Source organism: Lissotriton vulgaris, chromosome 5 (assembly GCF_964263255.1).
Source record: "Lissotriton vulgaris chromosome 5, aLisVul1.2, whole genome shotgun sequence".
In the NCBI taxonomy this organism is placed as follows: domain Eukaryota; kingdom Metazoa; phylum Chordata; class Amphibia; order Caudata; family Salamandridae; genus Lissotriton; species Lissotriton vulgaris.
The window spans coordinates 1,977,129,495-1,977,153,147 of record NC_141693.1 but is presented as its reverse complement, the minus strand read 5'-3'; positions in this window follow the sequence as shown (position 1 = coordinate 1,977,153,147).

Here is a 23,653-nt window from a genome sequence, read left to right as displayed (position 1 = left end):
TTGCTTCGCTGTTCCTCAGTCCTCGAGCTGTAGATTCCAGCTTTGTTTGAATGATTTATTCTCCACAGAAACACAGGTAAAGTATGGACTTTGCTTTTGCTACCTCTGGGCCGACGGCATCCTGCAGGTCTATCACAGGAGTCTCCAACCTTTTTTGTGATACGAGATACTTATGTTCAATGAAAATCATCCTGAGCTGCTAATATTACTAGTGTTGTGACCACATCAGACAATGTTACATTAGTGGCCGCCATAAGCAATATTACTAGCAGTGCATCAGGCAGGGTTGCCAACAGGGCCGGACTGGGAACCAAAACCGGCACTGACAAAGTGCTTGGCCAGCACCCCCCCCCAGGGGGGTTGGGTGTGCGGCCAAGCTATTTGCCAGGGCCGGTTTCGGCTGATTTTGTTACAGCGGCCGATATTGCAGCTATGCTGAAAATATGGCCCTGTAACAAAAACGGCCACCAGGGGCCCAAAACTGGCCCCCAGCCTGGCAGCTCACCGGGGAAATGCCCGGTGCCCGCTATGGCCAGTCCGGCCCTGGTTGCCAACAGAAATGTAAAAAAAGATGTTATCAATTTGGCAGGCCTCTATATAGCTGCTGTGCCCTGGCACCAATCTTAACCCCTTCACTGCGGCGGCTATTCCGCCGCAGCGCTATGGGGGCGGGGCGGCCGCATGCTGGTGACGGAGCCGCTCCGTCACCAGCCTCGGTTGAGCTATGCTGATGACGGAGCGGTTCCGTCATGGCCCGCCCCGCTCAATGGAACGCTCAGCGCAGGCGCGGAATTCGCGCCGCGCAGGCGTTCCGAGCGGGCTATGACGGAACCGCTCCGTCATCAGCACAGCGCACCCGCAGCTGATGACGGAGCGGCTCCGTCATCAGCACCCAAAGGGTTAAATTAGTAATGAGTCCAACGATGCCTGATTTATCACTCAAACATTTAGCTTTAAATATATTTTGGAAATTCAACAATTTCTTTCCAAACATCAGTTTGTGAATTCTGCAAATACCAACATTTAAGTCTCAAATACAGGCTTTTCAATTTTGGGATCCATATATTTATTCAGTAAAGCAAAAGCTTCAAATTTAGTCGGGAGGGCTGCACACAAGTGAGCTAGTTATAAGTAGCTGAAGAGATACCAGCAGCTCACAAACTCCTCGTTGGAGATGCCTGGTCTATCACACAGGGCATTTAGCTTGCAGCTTTCTTGGAGTTACTTGCTGTCTGTCAGTTGGGCTCAGGAGTATGCAGCTTCCCTAATGATGCACTGTAAATTGCTTAGCACCCAGTTATGTAAGGCTTCCACAACTGACAGGGCAGGAGCAGCATGCAGCCCACCCTCATGTTAGATAAACAATGCAAAGCTGCTGCCTGGCAAGAAGCCTGACAACAAGAAATACCTCAAAGCACACTATTTGATCTATTTATCTGTTTATTTATTTTTCTTCTTTTCTGTCTTTTTCTCTCTTCCCTTCGTTCAGTATCCTTTTTTCTTTGTTTCTGTCTCACTCCTCCTTTCTCAGCCTCTTTTCTATCTCATCATCTTCTTGCCATGTTTGTTTCTGCTTCTTTCTTTCATTCTCATCTTCAATCCTTCTTTTAATTCCATTCCTTCTCACCTTTGTCCCTTTCTTGCTTTGTTGACTTAATTCTCATGATCTCTTTTTTCAGTGACTCTTTCTTTCTTCATTTTCTTTTTTCCTTTAGTCCTTCTTTTGTAGTGTAGTTCCTATATTCCCAATAGGCTCTGCGCATTGGAATAATATATCCTATAGATATGACGTAGGACTTATGTCTGTAGGTCTCTATCGAATATACTAAACTTAATTGTGAGTACCAGCTAGCTCAGAGGTCACTAGAAACGTTCTCGAATTCACAAGAAGGGATTAGTTTCTGACAAAGTGCTAATTTAGCTGCTGCCGCCTGGATACTCTGCAATCTGGCAATCAGATATCCTGGAGATTCCAGAAGCAGGGCATTACAGTAATCCAGACGACTGAGGATAATACTCCTAACTACCGTTGTTCTTGCCTGTACAGGCAGCAGTGGCAGCACCTTCCGAAGAACTCGGATTAGAGTAAAACAACATCCCGTCAGTTTATTAACATGGGTCTCCAGGTTTAAATTCTCATTAAAACTGACCCCCAGATTGCGCACCGTGTTCACTGGTGTCAGTATGCCATCTGATGTTAGAGGCCAGAAATCTACTGGCAAGCTTCGGGTGGGCCCCCCACCTTGCACTGTAGAATCTCCGTTTTCCCACTGTTTAACTGGAGCTAATTTTCCTCCAGCCATTTCGTCATTTCATGCATACAAGCATGGAAACAGTCCAGAGAGTCCGCCTGGGCACCATCCAGGGATATCAGAAGCTGCGTATCATCAGCATAATTAATCACACTGATATAATGCGCTTTGATGATTCCCAGCAAAGGTTGCATATAAGCATTAAACAAAATGGGACTGATTGACGAACCCTGCGATATCCCATGTAGAACTTTCACCCGTTCAGATTGATATGGGGGAAGTGCCACCGCCTGCCATCTGTCAGACAGATAGGATCGCAACCATTTGAGCGCCACTCCCTTCACCCCAAAGGTCTCCAGCCTTGAAAGTAAAATGTCATGGTTCACCATATCGAATGTGGCGGACAGGTCCAGCAGGATTAAAATTGCAGACTGACCCCTGTCCACCCGTATCCGAATGCTATCCAACACCACCACCAAGGCTGATTCTGTCCCATGACCCGGTCTAAAACCAAACTGTTCCTCCTCCAGTATGTTGTTTGTCTCCAAAAAATGGGACAGGGTCCTACTGACCAGGCGTTCCACAACCTTGATCGAGTAGGGCAGGAGGGAGATTGGTCGGTAGTTCTTATAGCAACATGGATCAAGGGTAGGTTTTTTCAGTAGTGGCGTAATAACAGCCTGCTTCCAGCTGTCCGGCACAGTACCTGTATTGAGGGACTGGCAGCACAGCTGTCTTAAGATGGGAAAGGTCTCGGCCCCAATTTCCTTCATTAGCTTGTGGGGCAGAGGATCCAGTGGAGAGCCAGAGGAAACTCCTAAGGCCACTCAAGTGAACTCCTCCTCCGAGGGAACCGGAAAATTGTCCAAAGAAACCCTGGCTACAGCCAGCTCGACAGCCCCCTCTTCATTTAGACCTCTTGCCCCTTCTTTCTGAGTTAGCAAGGTGGGTTGAGGAACATCCTTCATACTTTCCACTATTTAATTTATTTTATCTTGGAAGAAAAGTGCCAGTCCATCGCACAACTCCTCAGATGGTATGATTTTGCTGTTTGTGCAGTCAGGGTTGGTCATGCCTTTCACTATCCTAAAGATATCCCTGGATTTATTTAAGCTTTTTAGTATAGTAGTCTAGTACGTGGGAAGAAGAAAGTATGGTCTTTAGCATAGGTTTAGTTTTGCCAAGAATCTACCAAAGGTTTCTCTAGGTTCTAATCAGCTCCGTACCTTAGAATGAAGGAGGTCTGGTATCTCTGTTTCGGGACTCGATTTCCCAACACCCTGCAACGGGAGTCAGAAACACTGGAGCTGGATTTCTCAGCAGAGGAGGGCAGCTTCCTGATCAGTGCATCAGCTGGAGAGTCAGCTTCCTTCGGCACTTGCTGTAGCGAGCTGCGTCGGGCAAGTAGGTCATCGAACTGCTCCGAACCACTGTGCTTTGCCATAGCAAGTGAAGGTATATTTATACCTTGAAGGTGTTTCGGAATGCCATGTTTGACGTAAATTCGGGCATATGAACGTTATGAATGAACCCCTAGGGAATAGTTGTTCATTGTAAAACTAACTGAGTTCTTGGAGAAATCAATATTCAAGCAAGGGGAAGTCCCTAACGGCTTAAGCTGGTTTTCCAAGAAATTGTTGTGACGTTTGGTGAACGGATGGAAGTAGCCTTGCCTGTATTTGGGTAGCATGGGCTATGCCTAAATAAGGTCTGGATTTCTATGCCTATATAAGGGAAATGCGAATTGTACCTTTTATAAGGGCATGAATCGGGAAAGTCCATTCGGAATCTAAAACGATAAACAACACTTTACCTTCCTTCTCATCTTTGGACCTTCATTATGTTCCTTGTCTTTGCATTATTTTTCCTTTTATGACTTCTTTAATTTATTTCAATGTTTTGTACACTTTTATTCCTGTTGCTTTCCTTCCTTCCATCCTTTCATTAGGTACTTTCCTGTTTCATACACTCCTTTGATATGTCCTTCTCTCCTCTTTCCACTCTACTTGTCTTATATCCTCCCTGCCTTTCTTCCTTCATTCTGTGTCATTCCTTTTATTCTCTTTCTGTATTTTTATCCTTTCTCATACCATTGTTTCTTTCTTCCCTCCTTTTCTCCTTCCTTATCTTTTGTCTCTTCCCCTACTTATCCTGCCCTTTCTTATCCTGTCCCTCTTTCCTCTTTCTTTGCTTCTCTCATTCTTTCTTGAAAAGTACAAAACGTTTTCAATTAATTTTTCCATTGATTATGTTTTCCTTCATTCCTGGCTCATACTGCGTTACCTGCTAATGTGGGGAGACGCAGCGTGAAAGAGGTATCTCTCACAGACAGAGCTCAGGTATGTTTTCAGAAATGCCTCAGACAGATGCCAGCTGACGGACTGAATCACAAAATGGCTTTTCAATGCTCATATAGTGTGACTTATGAACAGTTCGCACCCAGGCTCGCAGAGGGACAGCTGCAGCCCGTGGGCTCGACTCACAGAGGCAGAACTACGGGCCATCCACTCCCAAAGGAACAGCAGCATAGTAGCTCACAAACGTAGAGGCACAGCAGCGTAGTAGCTCGCAGAGGTAGAGAGCTGTGTGCCGACGGACTGGCTTCTAAAGGCATAACTGCGAAGTGGTGATGTTGGGCAGAAGGAGCGTGAAAGGGTTATTTTGCTACTGGTGTCCTGGAGAGGAAGTTGTGCTTCCTGGTGCTCACCTGTTTCTCCTTTATTGTTAATAAATCTTAAACCTTCACTGCGTCCATATCATCATTACAGAGAGCTCTGGTATATTAAATTGCCCCCGGGACCTTTCTTTTATATTTTCACTCGATGCGAGGCACAAGATGGCTGCTAACAGTTCCTGGTTTGAACTGTAAGCAGCCAATCAGAGGACGCTTCCTGCTTTGAAGTGTTAGCAGCCAATCAGAGGGAAGCACGTGCTCAGGAGTTAGGCACTGACCGGATATATATATATATATATATTTTCCTTTAATATCTCAAAAACTACTGAACGGATTTACACCATTTCTACAAAACCGCGCTTTCTGGACCAAGACCTTTCTCCTTGCCAAATTTGGCGTAATTCCGTTCAGCAGTTTGACCTGTAGCCTTGTCTCAAGTTTCCTATGGAAAATGCATTGAGGAAATACGTTTTGACACCCCCTTTTTTCTCAGATCCCCCCCCCCTTGACCAATTACCCTTAAACTTTCAAGATAGTGGCAGATCAAAAAAGACAAACTTTTTGGAAAATTTCATAAAGATTCGTCAAACGACGCCTAAGTTATAAGCACATGGCGGGCTCCAGGAGAGGGGCCGCGCAACACCTCTCCCAACATGAGTGAAGTACCGGGACTGCGGGGACCCCCAGCGGGCCCCTGCAGCCCCAGTGAGCCCCTGCTATTATTATTTTTTTTTATTCCCCCAAGACCAAGCCCCCCCAGGGTCTCATTAAAATAAAACGTGGGAACCTGTGACGATTTTTCTTTTTTTTTATAAACATGCTTTCTTTGGCCCTGGGGGTCCATCTGAGACCCCCTAGGCATGCCTAGGGGGTCAGTGTGTTTCTACCCTACCCCCTTCTCTTGTTGTATACCTTTGTTTCTCTGTTTTCTGGTGACTCGCTTCTACCGAGTCACAAGATTGCTGCCAACACTTCCTGGTTTGGAGTGTTGGCAGTCAATCACAGTGAAGCTCGTGCACGGGACATAGGCTCTGCCCAGATATCAAAACTTTTATTTTTCTAATTTCTCAGCAACTACTGAACGGATTTACACCATTCTGATCCAAGCACCACCTTTTTGCCAAATGTGGGGTCATTTTTTTGTAATTTCGGCTGTAGCCTTGCACAAAGTTTCCTTTGGGAAATTGATTTTTTACTCTTATCTTTTCAATTTCTCAGAAACTACTGAACGGATTTACACCATTTAAAAAAAAGGTTGCTTTCTGAACCAAGCTCTACCTTTCTGCCAAATTTGGGGTAATTCCGTTCAGCACTTCGGGCTGTAGCTCGTCGCAAAATTTCTGATGGAAATGAACATGGGGAAAACGTGTTTTGGGACCCCCCCTTTTTTTCTCAGCCTCCGCTTGACGAATCAACCCCAAACATTCAGGATAGGAGCTGACCTAGATAGACTTTTTTATGGGAGAATTTTGCAAAGATTCGTCAAACTACGCCAAAGTTATTAGCAAATCAAAAAATGCTTTTCCTATGGAAACTAGGTTGTAACTATAACTACCTACTGGCAACCCCCAGTAGATAGATAGATAGATAGATAGATAGATAGATAGATAGATAGATAGATAGATAGATAGATAGATAGATAGATAGATAGATAGATAGATAGATAGATAGATAGATAGATAGATAGATAGATAGATAGATAGATAGATAGATAGATAGATAGATAGATAGATAGATAGATAGATAGAGATATATACCTGGTGTCTGGTGGGCATTGTGCTCCGTAGAGGACAGATGTGTGGTAAACCCCAATCTACCACTTGGGGCGGGGGCAGAAAGACTGATGGGCCAGTTCTGAGATGAGGGCATGGCTGAATGCATGGGTGGATTGCACTCCCAACCTTATTTTGCACTTAAAAATATCTTGGTGTCTAGTTGACTTTTCACCCCAGAGACAGGGGCAAATTGACGTCAAACATCCCAATCTGCCCCCCAGGAAGGCAGACAGATGGTATTGGGGCAAATCCTCAATCTTCCCCTAGGGAGACCCCACAAAGAGCTGCTCTCTTGTTTCTAGTGGGATCGATCCCACTCAAAGGCATTTATCACTCCCGGCAGTAATCAAAAGTGAAAGTAGAATGCGCCATTATCGTAGTCTAATTTACTTTATTTTGCTGTGTCAGCACGCTGTGCTCACAGGTGTTACAGCAAGATAAAAAATAATCTCACTAGAGAAGGGTTCTCACTCACATCCCAACTTCTTTTACTGGTTTTCATGATCATGGTGAGGTTTGACCATTGTTTCTGTGCCGTAGTTCAGTAAAATGCCAACGTGAGCAGAAGTGACACACCAATCCCACCTCACAAACAGCTGCGGCTTGTACAGGTAAGAGCGGTGAGGCCGGGTGAGGGGGGATTTCGGCGGACGATGACCAGCGCAAATTAATTATTTATTTAATTTTCCCGGCTCATCGTCCGTCAATATCCACCCCAACCGGCCCACCGCTCTTATCTGCACAGGCAACCGCTGCTCACAAATGACTCCTTGATCGCCCCTTGGACATTGAAGAACCTCCTATTCACTGCCCAGAGGGTCGCTAGAGCCAACACAGTGTAACTAAAGAAAAATCTAATGGCAAGCCAGCTGTAGCAGACCCTACTCCAGGTTACCTCTGATTGGGGTCAGTGTGGGCTGTGAGGGTACCGTGAATATTCTCTGCTTATGTACAGTTTCTGTGATTTTGTGTTATTAGTGCCAACTTGTTTCTAAATGCATTTTGCGCTTTTGGAGTGACCATGCACATCAAAACCATGGATATATTATGGGAGAGCGAACTAAGGGTTATCATGTAGTACCATAAAATATATATTAAACATACTGAGACTCATTTATGAAAAGTGATGCATCTCTGCGAGAAAACATCGATGCATCACTTTTCATTGCACCCTCCTTGCGACATCAATGATGTGTCATATTTACAGTTACAGATACGTCAGTATTTCTGACGTAACGGTAGGCGCAAAAATGACGCATTGCTGGAGTGTGTCACAAAAGTGACGCAACTCCAGAAATAGGTCATTACACATGGGCAAGTCTCATGTTAAATATTCCTGCGTCAGTCAAGGCAGGCGTAATATATTGACACATTTAAGTCCTAGAAGCGAGACCTATTGACTATGCCAATGCTTGTTATTTTGAGAGGGAGAGTACCTGCACCTCTCAAGAGAAACTTAATACTTTTATTTGAAGAGTACCAGCACTTTTCAGAAACAAGCAGGTAATCCGGTACAGAGTACCTGCACTTCTATTTTTCCATTTCAAGCTCTGGGCTCACCCACATCTAATGCTTGGATTCTAAAGGGTCCAACAACAACACCCCAAATTCACACCCTGCTCTACAGAGTGCTGGACCCGCCCTGCTCGAATGTCCCACAGACACACCACAACCGTCCGGTGTCCCCGTAAGCAAGAGCAAGTCATGCTGGCTTCGGCTCTGTGGCGCCTCAAGCAGACGACAACACTTTCTTCTTCTGTAACAGGCACTTTAGGTCCCCGGTAAACTCGAGGATAACTTGTATCTATTTGATGGAAAGGCCCTTTAGCCAGAGCAGCCCCCTCACTAGACCAGACTCCCCGACCTGAATACTCAGTATTTACTACTGGAAATACTCAGGTCTCCCAGAGACTGCACCCCCTTACAGTCTGCACTCAAGGCATAAGAAGAAGAGCTGTGTTACCACAGGGATTTTCCCGATGCGGCACCACGGGCTGTCAGAGGGCAGCTACAATGAACTCAGCCATTACTGCAGAAATCTTCAGAGTTGTTAAAGAATATTTCCCCATCTATTCTTGTTAAAACATCCAACACTGATTACCGATACAACAACAACAATCAGGAGCAGTGTGAAATAAATGTGTCAAAAGAGAGAAAGGTAGCCCAAAATGAAGAGTACCCCGCAGTGCTTAAAATGGAAAAATAGAAGTGCTGCTTGTTTCTGAGAAGTGCTGGTACTCTCCAATTAAACGTATTACATTTCTCTTGAGAAGTTCCGGTACTCTCCCTCTCAAAATAAAGAAGTGCCGGTACTCAGTACAGGCCCATTTAAAGCACTGGTTACACCGGGAATCAATCTAAAATGCTGTCTGCAGCTGCAAAACAGGTGCACATGGGACCCAGGTGCATCCGTCAAAACAGGAAACAGTGACTTAGCACCGTCAATAGGCATCATCCTGTAGCCAGGCAACAAGCTCCACCCGCCACATCACACCCTCTTTAAGACTGACACATAGTACCACGAGTAGCCCCTCCCTGTCCCTCCCTCCACGTCACATTTAACATCCTCGTCTACCAGTCTGGCACAAACAGGGTACCACGAGGAGCTCCCCCTGCAGGAGCCCATTCGCGAAGCACCGCAGCTGGCACCCACCGAGGGGAGGGGGCATGGGTGCTGTGCAGGAGGATGACCAGGCAGGGAGAGGCCAAGGAGAGGGTGGCGATGGGTTCTTTCCTGAAACCGAAATGTACCCACCGTGAGTCCCCCGCCTTACAAGGATGTGAAAATAAAGTGCAATGGCACTCATCCTGGTGCACAAAAGGTTCTTCGCAGGGCTAGTGAAACGAATCACTTGACCTCTGGGGTAAGCTGGGATGGATTAAAAATATCTACAGCGCCGACCATAGTGCAGAGGTTGGAGTCCCTGCGTCGGCTCAACAACCTATGATTCTAGGAAAATCACTCAATTTGCACACGTGTAAAAACATAAATATCATCACCTTGTTTCAAATAACTGGTGCTCATGTAAAGCATTCCTATTCATTGGGGCACCAGTTAGCGCGATATAAAACTGCAGAAAGGGGGGGGGGGCATACATGATGTCGGCTGTATTTATTGTATTCAGTTTATCTAAACATGACTGTAGGTCGGTTCGATTATGAGAGTGATCCATCGCCCCCTCCGCCACCAAGAGCTTCCCCCACTGGAAGTCAATAATGGGACAAGGAAACAGAGCAGCCTGCAGGCCGAAAACAAACCACTCATGAGAGGCGGTGCCCGAGCGTGCCCGAACATCCCAGCGGGCAGAAGAGGGCGCTCATGAGAGGACTCCACGGCTACGCCTGGTTATAAGACTACTTGTCCATTTAAACACCAATTACAATTAAATAGGAAGCTACTTACGACGTCATGGAAGCCTATCCTCGAAGCACTGACAGCGGGGAGGTTCTCAGAAGAAACACTTGAAAAGAAGGAAAAAGGGCCCTTTCTCAGGCCGGGTTCGAGGCACAAACAAAGAAACCATCATATGCAATAGAAATGAAGCGCAGACCGATGCAGTAACATGCAAGTCGGACATAACACACCCTGTCAGCGACTCGCTTTAATTAGAGCCTTTCTCACCAGCATAATGTACATCTGCAGCTTCAGCAGGAACGGGCCCGCTCGCTCCCTGAGAAGTGGTGCCTTCAATAAACAAGAAAAAAAGCGCTTGTGCGGCAGCAGGGGGAGAGCGATAATTGTGACCAGATGGGCCGCGCGCTCCCGCGAGTGAATCTCCTGACGTGCACACGTTGCCATTGAAGGCAATGGAACGCGTGCATGTGCTTGGCTGAAAAGCCTAAGCGCTTGGAAAAGGTTGTTTTCCTTTGCAGCGCATGCGCGCTGCGAAGGCTCAACCTAAAAATGAATACCAAAGGGAATGTGTTTGTATTACATCATTTACTAATGATTCTCAAAATATTGTTTTGGGAAGGATGCCTAAATAGCTGAGAAAAGTTGTTTTATTAAGGTTGAGACTAATGCACCTGACTCAGTGTGTTTAAGAATGCATCATATGTTGTCCCTAGCACAAGAACCCCCAATTATAAATCCTATTCGGTCTGCTGGTCTAATGTGTATAATATAAAGCATTTTCAATCCATTCTGATAAAAGTGCTTCAGGGAGATTCTTAACCCCTGTAAAGGGTGCTAAGCCCACACCCATGTTGGTGGCCTGCTGTGCTTTTAAATGCACCACTGACCACATTGTGCCCAGAAAAGGACTACCCTTATGACCACAAGAGTGACAGGAGTCATTTTCACTATGGTTATGAAGATGGCTCCACCTCCTGCCCATGTTTGAAGTGTGGGTTTAACCCTCCTCCCCTGAAGTTTGGGTGTAGTTGTGCCCATGCAGAGAGCTACATCACATATGTAACAGCCTCATCCAGCATTCACATATCATACCTCAATTTGAAACTTTATTTGATTACATTGCATGTGAAATCATAAAAGTACAAGAGCATTAAAAAAAAACTTGGATAAAAACATGTACACAAAAAGACAAATACAGAATATATGGCTGGGGGGAGGGACAATCTCATAAGATTACACAGAAAACATTTCATTGCAGGGATCAGACCTAATTTTTTGATGTACAATTCTGTGTTCACCAAAATGTTTTGAATACTCCCATATTTCCTGCACATTGATGGGCTGCTTGTGTTTCCGGTTCCTGTAAATGTGGTCCTTATCGAGAGGTGGTCTAAATGTGACATGTGTAATCTACGGCACCTTTGACTTGAAGGAAATTGGCTTTGGGACATAAGCTAGCCTTTGACAGCTGCATTTTGACATCTTGTTTAGAGACCCTCAGGGGATGTGGTGTGATGGTAACTGCTTCCAAAATATGTGACAGAACAGGAGACAAATCAGCTTGAGAGATGTCTGCTGCACATTTGCTATAGGAGCCAGAAGACCCAAACTACATCACGAAAAGTATTTAACACCATCCTGGTATCGCCTGAGACCGAGCTGTTGCTTGTGCAAGAGACCACGCATTTCTTCACGGAGGTCTAATCGAATGGTAGCGCTTAGACTAAACCTGTGCGTGACGATGCCATCTTGTAACGCACGGAGATCCAGATTTACTAATATTTGATGCAAAGCCGACAAACAGGGGCGACTCTAGGCTCATGGTGGCCCTGTGCAGGGAGCGTAGGTAGGGGCCCCCGGAAGAGGGGGTCTGGGCGATGCGGAGCACGGAGGCCAGTGAAGAGGGGGGTGGGGAGGGTCAGGGTGTTTGGAAGTGGAACAGAGCCGGAGCCCACCAAATCCCTGCCAGGGGCCACCATGCAAATATGTATTATATTAAGGATATACATTGGCATGGTGGCCCCTGGGGTTTGGTGGCCCTGTGCAGGTGCACAGCTTGCCCATGTCTAAGGCCGCCCCTGCGACCAACGTTGCATTGCGTCAAAGGGAGGGAGAAAAAACGGCGGAGCAGAGTTACAAGCCCCCTGCGCCACCAGTACGTCACTTTTCAAGACGTACTGGTGACGCAGGGAGCTTCTCCATATTTACAAGGATAGGAAAAGCCACCCTTCGTGACTTTACCTCTCCTTGTAAATATGGCCCCTTCATACGCAGCACTTTGTGTTGTTACGAGAAATCGTAAATCTGGAGATGCGTCTGAATTCTACGCCACACTTGAGGTGGCGTAGCGAGGCGCAATGAGGAGAAATGTTTTCATTTCCCCTCGTTTTTTCCTCTTTCAAAGCGTGCTGCATTCAACAGCATGCATTGAATGAGGAAAATGCCTGCAGTGATTGTTTTTGTGCAGGAAGGTGACCCTTCCTGCACGAAAACAATCTCCCCACGATGCAAGCGTCCATGCACCATGTTGCAAGGGTGCCCCGGCATATTCTTTTCTTCCCGTGTGCTGGCGCACTTTTAGTTGCCATGCACCAATGCGCACACCCCGCGTGTCATGGTGCAAAGGAATCTGCGTTCTCTTAAAAGCATAGGTTCCTTCCATTACAAAACCTCTACGTTAAGAGTTTCACACTTTGCATGTGTGCACAAATGCAAAGTTGGAAAAATAAGGAGAAATGAAAACATTTCTCCTCATTACGTCTGCCTCTGGGAGGGCTAAGGTTTTTGGTGCAAATCCCCGCCTACGAATAATAGTAGGTGTGGATTTTCATCAAACTCGAGTGTGGTTGTATGGGAATGCCCATGTACCACCAATGTGACGCCTCAATGACACAAAGTAGAGCAAAGAAGCGCATAGGAAAACTTTGCGTTACTGTGGTGTGGTGTACTTTCCAACGCAAACCCTGCATTGGACAGTATATCCCATCCCAACACTTTGCGTTGGGTTTACGTCACCTTGTGGTGCAAACCTGGTGCAAAGGGTTAGTAAACCTGGAGCACAGAGTGAATGTTGAAAGTTCACACACTTATGAAGGCGTCTAGGCGCTTTATTCCAATCACCCCATTCTGGAGCAGCCTCTGAGTAACTGACTCCAGAACAGAACACAGTTCACTACTCCTTATCCTAGATGCCAAAAAGCATGTTCATCCCATTCTATTAGCACACAACAGCTTATTTACGCACAACAGCTTATAATAGTGACTCACACTGTATAAAGTTTGGTGTACGGTTGTCTCCGTGGTTCATTTGCTTCCCGTTGTGTCAGTCTGTACCTGTGTATCACGCCCTGCATGCTATCTCACTGAGGAAAGGAGGGAGTTAGTGGTTCTAGACATTTCTGAGGCTCTGTTTACTGCCCAATGTTTGCACATCTTTTGAGATGGTTTCAAGTTGTTGCTCTGTTTCAACATAAGCTTCGTAGCGCTACATTTCATGTGCTGGTTTGTAAATCATGTTTTCACATTACTACTTCATTTGTTTTGGCTCATTTTGCATAAATCATTTGAATTTCGGCGCAGTGCACCACAGTGTCACTTTACGCAGCACTGAACTCATTGTGTTGCTGTTGTTTTGCGCCAAGTAGTCGGTTCACGCTATTGTGGGCCTTCAATGCGCTAGGTTTGCTCTGTTGGTCCGTGCTGGTCGGTCTCGCTCGGTCGGTCGGTGTCAAGCTCGTGTGGTTTACAGACAGGACTCACAGGAACACGCGGAGCTCCGGAGTGCCCCTGGCACATCCTCAGACGAGCCCCTCATCCATCAATGCCAGCCTGAACGGAGAGGGGGCATCGCGGGACAGCGTCATCTCCGGGCTGTGAATGGCGCTGCTGTCAGCGTGCCTGCCCCCGCGGGAGGCCAGCCCCTCCAGCCTGATGCCACTCACAGTTGGCGCTATTCACAGGATCCCTTTGTTTCCATTTCCTGTTCTGGTTCCAGCCGCAGTGATAACCAAACAAGGCCCTTCTCACATCATTCATTCTGTTGTGCACGCGCCATTTTACTACACGTGTGTCCGTCATCTGCTCTCTAAACGAAGGAAGGCGCCTTACTTCATTGCACCTGTGTGTGCATTGTGCAACTAGCTATCAGAGTGAGTGAGAGTGGGCTGGCTGATGACGTGCACCGACCACAATGCATTGCAATAAGCTCCTGCACTAATCTGAAGTGCAGGAACTCCTGAAGTAGGGGAGACGTGCTTTAGGGCTTGTGGTCAATGAAGTGTGAAAACAGCTTTGACTCCATATCCTGTGATTCAGGGCAAATCACTTGATCTTCCCCGGACTAAAAATGTGTAGCATAATTCATGTAAAGCACTTTAAAGTCCTTGAATACTAGTGCCCATATAGGCAACCCTCCCCACGCATGCTGAACATAGCATGCATTGCAATAAATAATCACACAAAACCAGGTTTGTTGGAAAACAGTTTGCTGCAGGTTTATTTCATACGCGAAGTATGCCAACGAGGTGGGTTAACTTGTGGACGATCAAAGGGCAGGCAGCTGTGACTTACCTAAGCTGCCCTACCCTGCCCTGCCTGCCTGACGAGCCAAACTGCACATTGACCAACCCAATAGGTGCTACCATCTACCTGGGGAAGTTTTACAGTGGACCCCTAGTCCATGAACCTGCTAACGACTTTTTAGGGGCGGTGCGATGTAAGGCAAGCCCCCGGTTGTTCAGGCGTACAACTGTCCAAAGGACTAGCAGGGCACTGACGTTTTGTCCAGGGTCCTGCCGTAAAGACTCCTGGGGTTTGGCATAGGGCTCCCCTGCTGTGCTCCTGAAAGGGTACCCCTGTGTACCAATCTGCCTCCGGATCACCCTGTAACTTTGCCATTGCTCTAGATGCAGCAGCCGGCACTTCCAGGGCTCCCCCCCAAGGCAGGCAACTTTCTTCATTTACAACCCGCTGTTACCAGGGCTTCGCCCAGGTCCATCAATAACAAGTCCATGCCAACCTTTGACAGGTGTACCCCGTCTTCCTCAAAATATGCCTTGGTGTTGGTATCTATTAGTTCGTACCTTATAAAGCCAAAACCCTCTGTGGGAATGTTCGGTTATCTTGGCGTGTAACTCCCTTGCCCTGACTTGGGAATGGTGGTCTCTGACTGACTTTGGCGCAAGCCCTGGCCAGCCAGGGATCCCATTTCTAACAAGCCGCATGCCAGAACCTCTGCAGGGTGATCTCTGACCACCACAACTCGCATTGCCCCATGCTTTTTCTAATCTCGCCCATTGTGGCTTTTATTGCCTATACAAGTGCACCTCGTCCCATAGACGTAAGGTCGTTGCCACTGAGGTGAATGACCAAAATGTTCGGAGGGTGTAACCCCCCAGCTAGTGTCCGTTGCAGCTTGCTGAGCAAACTGTGCCATCGCATGCCGGCGAACCCCAACCACACTATCTGTGTGCGGTGGAACCCGCGCCTCCAGGTCCTGGTCTCTGTCGATTGTGCAACCATAGAAATGCATGAGTGGCTGATCACCCACACCTTGAACCTTGACGAAATAAAGAAATGCAAATATGTACACACCATATAATTTTACATCCCCAATACACTATCATGAATCCTGGGCATGCACAATTTACCTCGACAAAACCACATTGTAGGTAAACAATAAACAACTGTATGCAGCAAGCTAATAACACACTTCTTACCAAACAAATTTACATTGTTCGCCCCCTTTTTCCATTGTGACCCCTCATGGGTGAATATGACGCTTATAGCACTGGAAGTCCCAGCTCCTCACCTTTGTGATGTGTTCGAGGGGAAGGCCCACCTTAAAGGCTGATCGCCGGTCCAATCCGAAAGGAATGGCTGGAATATCGCTTTCCCAGCCCAGAGTTTCCTGACAACTCTAGGCATGACCTAATAACCTGCTCCAATTGGCCCTTAGTGAGGGGCATGAGATCCACATTTAGTAACAGCTAGTCCCCTGTGTTGAGGCCAAGGGTAATGTAGTCTGAGATCAGCCCCACTGGGCAGTACTTCCTGTCACCCAGGGGCTGTAGCACTATGTATACCCCCTGCCCTGACTGGTCTGTTTTGAATTTTTTCACAGATATTCTTAAGGTATCTCCTAGCAACTGAATGTCCTCTCTGCATATAGAGTACCTGACCCATCCTTCTTTGATCTGGCTACCAACTGGCTGACTCTGAAGGCCCCCAAAAATGCCAGGCTGAATGCAGCAGGGACAAATCTGACCTCATAGGTAGAATATGTTGCCCTGTGCACATCATCTATCATTCCCTGTAGTTTGTAGAATTAGATGGGCGACCTGGTGTCTGGTACCCGTGTCTCTCCTCTAGCCCATCCTTTAAGTGCCGCCCTTATGGGGAACACCCTGGCAGGGTCCTGTTGCCCTCTGAGTTTGGTGTTGTGGCTTACTGCATCTAAGTGTCTGATGATCCAGGAGTGGCTCTTGCCTTCATCCTTGATCCATTGAACAAAATGTTGCACATTGTGCTCTATCGTTACTGTATCTCCGCCCATGCTCCTGACACACTACAGAAAGTGGAGGTGCAGGACTAGTACTGCCTCTGGTCCCTGGCGTGAGGGACAGTTTGCCCAGTTCCATTAAACTTTGGTCCACTGCAGTAGGTGCCTTAGGTGTGCTGGGAAAGGAGTCATCTCTGCTCACACTCGCGTCCAAGCCTCCCGGAAATAGAGCCACTGAAAACGAAAGAGAGCATCAGCTGCCTTGTTCTTAACCCCATGCATGTGCCGGTCCCAAAACTCCACATTGTTATGCAGGCAAGCCCTCACTAGCTCCCTCAGTAGGCAGAGTACCAGTGGACATTTTACGGATTGCGCATTTATGGCCTGCACCGCCGCCATGTTATCCAACCAAAACAAAACCCTTGTTGCTGCCAAGGCCTCTGGTCATAGATGGGGGATTACCACTATTTTATTAATTTATTTGCAAAGTTTTATATAGCGCTGGCTAGACCCGTAGGTATCAGAGCGCTTTACATGTCGATCAACAAGTTAAAGATTACATAATTACTTCAGTTGCATATTCCAAGTATAGACATCAGAGAAAGTTAGAGGGAAGGAAACATAACGGGGAGGTAGAGAAACAATGTCAGATGTCCGGCTAGGTTGGTGACTGCCGAGGGGGTGAACCATGGCCAGACTCCTCTAAAGCTACATAGGACAGCTCCACCGGGTAACGGCCAATGGTACTCTGGTTCAGCGGTAATTAGAAACAGATTCGGTTTTTCGCCCATGGTATAACAAGGATAACAGATTTGCATGGTAAATAATTCCAAAACTGCAACATTGGCTGTAATCTTCCTTTTTCTCCAAGAGTTAGGCCATTTCTGTGTGCACCACTTACTCCCCATTATTGTACCAAAACCTTCCCTGCCTGATGCCTCTGTAAAAAAGGCACAATACGGGGCTGCCAGCCCAGTGGGCTCTCCATATCAGTGTGCCATTGAAGTCAGCCAAGAATTCCGCCCAGACTTTGCTAAGTCTGACTAGATAGTGTTTCTTTTTAACGGTAGCTGTGGCCCTGGCCAACCTTCATGAAAACCCTGACCGCTGGGGTCATCCTTGCTGCAAAAGTTAGCTTACCACAGAGGCTCTGAATGGCACCAAAGGATGCTTTGTCTGTCACCAACGTTGTCTGGATGTCCTGGCTCAGGGCCTGCACCTTGCGCACCTGTAGTCTGGACATGCCCTCCACCGCGTCTAGCTCAATGCTAAAGGGTACCTCTAGGCTACAGTCAGACCCTGGACATTTTGCATTGCCTCCATGCAGCCCAGTGTCCCCTCCTCCCTGATGAACAAGAATTCGTCCAAAATTTCTGTCACCTCTTTACACCATAAGACCATTGAAGTGCCCATTGCAGGAAGCAGATGAAGGCCTCAAAGTAGGCACTGGACACTGCACAACCCATCGCATATACCTGTCATAATAAAACTGTCCTTCCAACCTAAAACCCAGCAGGTGGTGGCTGCCTGAGTGAATCGTCCGCAAGCGGAATGCTGATTCGATGTCTGCCTTTGCTATCCAAGCCAATTTGCCCAATCTCCTTACCATGTCCACTGCCTCATCATACGTGCAGTAAGTGACAGAACAACGCCCGCCCTCCAGCCAGTGGTTCACTGAATTACCCCCGGTGTAAGACAATTGGATTGTCAGCTTGAAACTTCCTGGCTCTTTCTTGGGGACCCTCCCTAGGGGAGAAACCACACAGTTGTCCAGCAGGGGAGAGGGGAATGGTCGTGCCACCCACCCTAATGTCTGTTCCTTGGTGACCTTCTCCTGTGCTACTGAGGGGAACCCTTCAGCAGACCTCAGGTTATCTGCATCCCTGCTTCCTAATGGATCTACATAAGGAATCCTGAAGCCTTCTACAAAACCATTCACCAGCAGTAGGCCATCTCTGGTGTAGGGGCTTTTTCTGAACAATGGGTGGAGGTTGTGCAAGATCACCTACTAGGGGCCCTTCCTGAGCTGGCGATGGCTAGGGAGCTGTCTGGGGTGAAATATGTGCTCTTACCGGTGCTGGCGGCAGCTGTGTTCTTGACTGGATTACAAAGGGTGGTTACGCTGGGCGGGGGCTTGTCTATCGGTCGGTGCTTAACTGTCCTGTCTGTTGTTGTGTGGGGATGTCTCTCACCTGACGTTGAAAGACACTGCTGGGTGTGGGGCCAAAATTTGTTCAGCTAGGGGTGAATTTGCAGGCTTTTCCCTGGAGCCGACCCCAGGGTGGGGGGGACCTTTTGAACCCCCACCTCTAACCGGCTGCTCCACACACGCCTCGAAAGGGCTGCTTGAAGTGGCGTCTCCCTGCTTGGCTCTGCACCTTAAATGATGACTGCCAGTTTGAGTTTTAGCTGAAGGAGTTCTTCTGGGTTGGGGTGAATTTGCCCATGTGATCCATCCAGAGCTAGTCCTATTCCTGATCCTAGCCTAGTTCAGGGCACATGGCCATCTTCTTTCCGAATTCCCTGTCGTAATTATACCACCTAATGCCTTCCGCTTTATAGTCTCTTATGGATGGTGCAGGAATACTGGAAGAGCCCTGGGCCCTGTTCTGTTTTTTTTCTGCATAACTACTGCTGACAAGATGGAGAAAGCCTCCAAACAGCTTTGGATGGTTTTGTCTGGCCATCCCTGGTATTACACCTTCTTGTCCTCATCCCTCCCGCCCATCCTCCCTGCGCCCAACCCATCCTTCCCATGCATCAGAAGTGTGAATATATCCACAAATTCACATTGCCAAATCCCTCCTTTAACTGCAAAATGGCACCTTCCACGGATGTATGACGGTACGACGCGGGCTATTACCACGCGTACCGTTACAACGTGTGTTTTACAACGCAAGTCGTTACCACGACTTGCACTGTAGGGTGCGGACTTAGTAATAGTTTAATTTACTATTCCAACACCAATCCCCTTGTGGATAGTAGGGAAGGTGTTGGAATAGTAAATTAACTATTCCTTGTCTTTGAGCGCCCTCCAGCGCAAGTCGTGGTTACGACTTGCGTTGTAAGAGACGCATCGTAATAGTAGCGCGAGGTAACATCCGCGTCGTAAAAGATGTTCCCCCCTTCCACGCCAGCGAGCAGCGACCTGATACCAGAGGCAGTTTTTCCGGGGGTGTTTCCTTTGATTCCTCATTCAAGTTGGGGGGGGTGGGGAAGGCCCAGTGCCTGGTATATTGATCGGGTGCCCTGCCTCAATGCTTTGTGCGTCGGAGCCCTGTACCCCAGCTGGTAGAAGGGTGGTGACTACGGGGATAGGGTGGTGGTTGTTTGGTGCTGTGAGGCTGCAGCTTGCAGCGGTGTTGCTTGCAGCCTGGTTATCTGCGACTGCCTCTCTGCCTGAGTGGTTGGTGTCACTGGGGTTGGGGGCATTGTGCCTGCTTCTCACCAGCTTGGTCCACCCACACTTTCACAATCGCTGGTGCGCCTTCCCCCCCCCCAGTGGTTGTGTCCTTGTGAGAGGGCTGAGTCCCCGGGTTGGCAAAACGTGTTTTAAAGTCCACCATGAAACTCATCATTGAGACCATAAGCTAACCCATTCTGCCTATGGACTCCATGCTTGTTGGTGTAGTGCCGATAGTGTCTGTTGGCACTGCCACTGTTGCTTTCTTGCGCTGCGTTGCTGGGGCTCTAGCCTTTGTCACAGGGGCCTCAGCTGGCAATTCCTTGTTTGTTGATCTATAGGCCTTTTTTGACCTCATGTGCGCTATGTCTGCTTGCGTCAGCTATTGAGCGCTGGGTCTGTCAACTTCAACTCCCAAATCTTCAGGCTATTGCGCACATAATATGCCCCTCGCCCAATCTAAGCCCTTTGCCTTACCTATCTCCATAAACACTGCCCAGTCTGCGGTCCTGAGACATGCTGGGCTGAGACTCGCCGACTGTTGTCATCTGTGAGAATGGGGGGGGGGGTGGTGAGCCCTGGCTATCCATGCTGTTGACTTCATACTCTAGCCTCAGATGTGGACTGTCCTGCAGGGTGAGAGAAATGTGTGTGAAATCAGCCCCAACGCCCTTCATGACCATTGTTGGTCCCCCTATTGCACTTTTTCCACCCACTCTGAACATTGGTCCCACGTTTGGTTTTATGCATCCAGATGTTTCCTTATCACTGTACCACATCCCTGTTATACTTACTTCAACAATGAAGTGCTGCAGCAACTGATGATCACAGTGGTCTACTGCTGGACTGCCCTGGTGGACTCTCCTTGGTGACTTTATAGCCCCGCCTTGATGGTGTGAAAGATAAATTCAAGGTTATCCAATGTGCCCGCTCGCCCAACCCAGCTACTCTGGGCTGTTTCCACCTGGCATGTGCATGCATACCCGGCCTCCCCCGTGTGCCATGACTTACTCCTTGCGTCCCAATCCTATCTTGTAGCTGCGCAGTCCGAGTCTGTTACCAGATTTTTTTGTATCACAATAGCTTGAATAAAAAGTGGGGGTTAGAGGATAAAACTTGTATTTCTTGAGGTGTTTGGACATCTCTAGGCCAGCTGTTACGGTAGCAGGAATACCTGCCGCTTGCTGGTGGGCTATTTTGTGGCACCGGGCAGGTGACCACTAATATCTCGTTCTGGCAGATCTAAGCTCCACCTCGTAACCGCACTTGCGTCACAGGCCCCCCCCTTGCACCCTACACTGCCACTTGAGTTTCACCAACCATGTTACTTGGCCCCATTGCTTACCCTTCGAATCCTGGTACCACACCGCTAGATCTGGGCCCGCGCGCCTTGATGGCTCTGTACTTTGTTCGCCAGTGTATTCATACAAATAAATAGAACAATTAATGCCTTTAGCATCCTAACTTGCCCAGTAGTCATTGGTGATTTCCGCAGATTATTGAGGCATTGTGCCAGTGTGTAAAAATGTGACTAGGAACCTATGCCCTGACATCCCACCCACCCCAATCCTTATGTTATCTTCTCTCTGGCAAGCCGTAACCTGTTCCTGAAAAGATGGACACAAGAATACATGCTGTCTGGTTGGACAGGAAAGCATCCTCTACATGTCTCTACAAGGTACTGCATCATCCGCAGCAGTATATATATATATTTTTTTTAACAGTGTTTTATACAGCATGAACTTGACCCGAAGGTATCAGAGCGCTTTACACGAGCACCAGTTGCGTCACATGAGGGCACATTCATGTTTGGGGGGCATCGGGAGATTAAGTGATTTGCCCACAATCACAGGATGTTGCACGTCCTTAAGGAGAATTGAACCCGCTTCACCAGATTGAGGTCGACCACCCTTGCTGTTAGGCCAACTCCTCTCCCCCAACAACACCTCAGTCGCGGTACATGCCTGGGACCATCCACGTAGGGTCACGAGCACAGGGCCGGACTGGCCATAGCGGGCATCGGGCAATCCCCGAAACCCGTGCATTGGCACGCTGCACCACCACGCCGCTGGGGAACAGAGGCAAGCACGTGGCCCCATCGGGTCAATGACAGTAGGCCCCGGGACATGAATGGCTGCCCGATGCACCACAACACTGCTGGGAGGCAAAAGCAAGCATGCAGCCCTCATTGGGCAATGCCTGGAAGTAGCAAGACCTGAGCGGCCACCTAATACGTCACCCCACAGTTGATGAGCCAAGGTAGGCTCGCAGCCCCGTCTGCAAAACAGGAAGGCCCTCCCATACAAGCGCAACCGTTTGAGCCTTAACAGCCACCTGGTGTGCCCACCCTACCGCTGAGGACAAAGTCAAGCCTAAACTGGGAGCGGAGATGGCCAGTCCCCTGACCCCCAAAAATGGGTGCCAGCCCAAGAAGATCAAGCATTTTCAATGCAATAAGTCTCACATTTATGCGAGTTTGAGCTATTGGCATTGTAAATGACAATGACTTGTATTTATGTTTTGGTTTTCAAAACATAAACCCAACACATTGTCATTTACAATGCCAATAGCTTAAACTATTGCATTTGGGAGACTTATTGCATTGAAAATGCTTGTTTAGTTATGCAAATAGTGAATAATATTGTTCACTGTTAGTGTAATATAAAACGGAGTACATTTGCTAGAATATGACCCTATCTGGAAGCTAAGGTAAGTAAAAAAATACTTTTAAATGTATGTTGTATGCATGCTTGCAGGTGAGAGTGTGTTTATGTGTGCAAGTGCATGTAAATGTTAGTATGTGTAAGCATGTGTGTGAGTTAAAGTACAGGTCAAATGGCATGCAATGTCACTTCCACTACCCCTGGCATTTTGGTAAAATTGACGTCCATGTTCCAAAACAGTTCTATTTATATGATATATGTCTTTCCTCGTTTCCTTCTCTCTTTTCTGCCTTTATCTTTCTCTTGGTCCAAATCGGATGATAAAAACTAAGATCAGATCTCCAATAATGAGTAAATAAATAAACAAATATGACTGACCACGGTTTAGCACCTCAGTTACTAGTTTGGAAAAAAGATTACAAAGTCTGTGCAGCAGCTTCTGGAGTTTGCCGCACTTCCACTCCACTGGAAACCAGATAAATAAATTTGCAAAGAGAAGGAAGGTGCACCAGAACAAAGTCAATGACCTCCAAATGGTATACAACGTTTACAACGAAGTTTTTACCACGCACTACCACTACAACGCACGCATTACCACGCATACCATTACAACGCATTGCGCTGGGGGGCGCTCTAGGATAGGGAATAAGTATAATTTTATATCCAACACCTTCCCTAGTGTCCACGGGGACTGGAGTTGGAATATAAAATTATACTTACCACTATCCAGCACCTCTAAGCGCTATGCGTTGTAACGGTATGCGTTGTAAATACCGCGTTGTAATGGTATGCGTGGTAAAAGTATGCATTGTAACGTCATACATCCCCTTCAAATGTATCCAGAGAGTATCCTTTATTGTAGTGGTTGTTAAAATTGGACATCAGCCAACGCGTTTCATTCCGAATGGAACTTCGTCAGGGCTTAATTATATTAATGTTGGTCCGATCATTCTGTATATGTGGGTCAGTAATTCCCAAAGTCAAAACAAGGTAGATAGAGTCCGTTAAGCATAGGAATATTGGGCTTGTCAG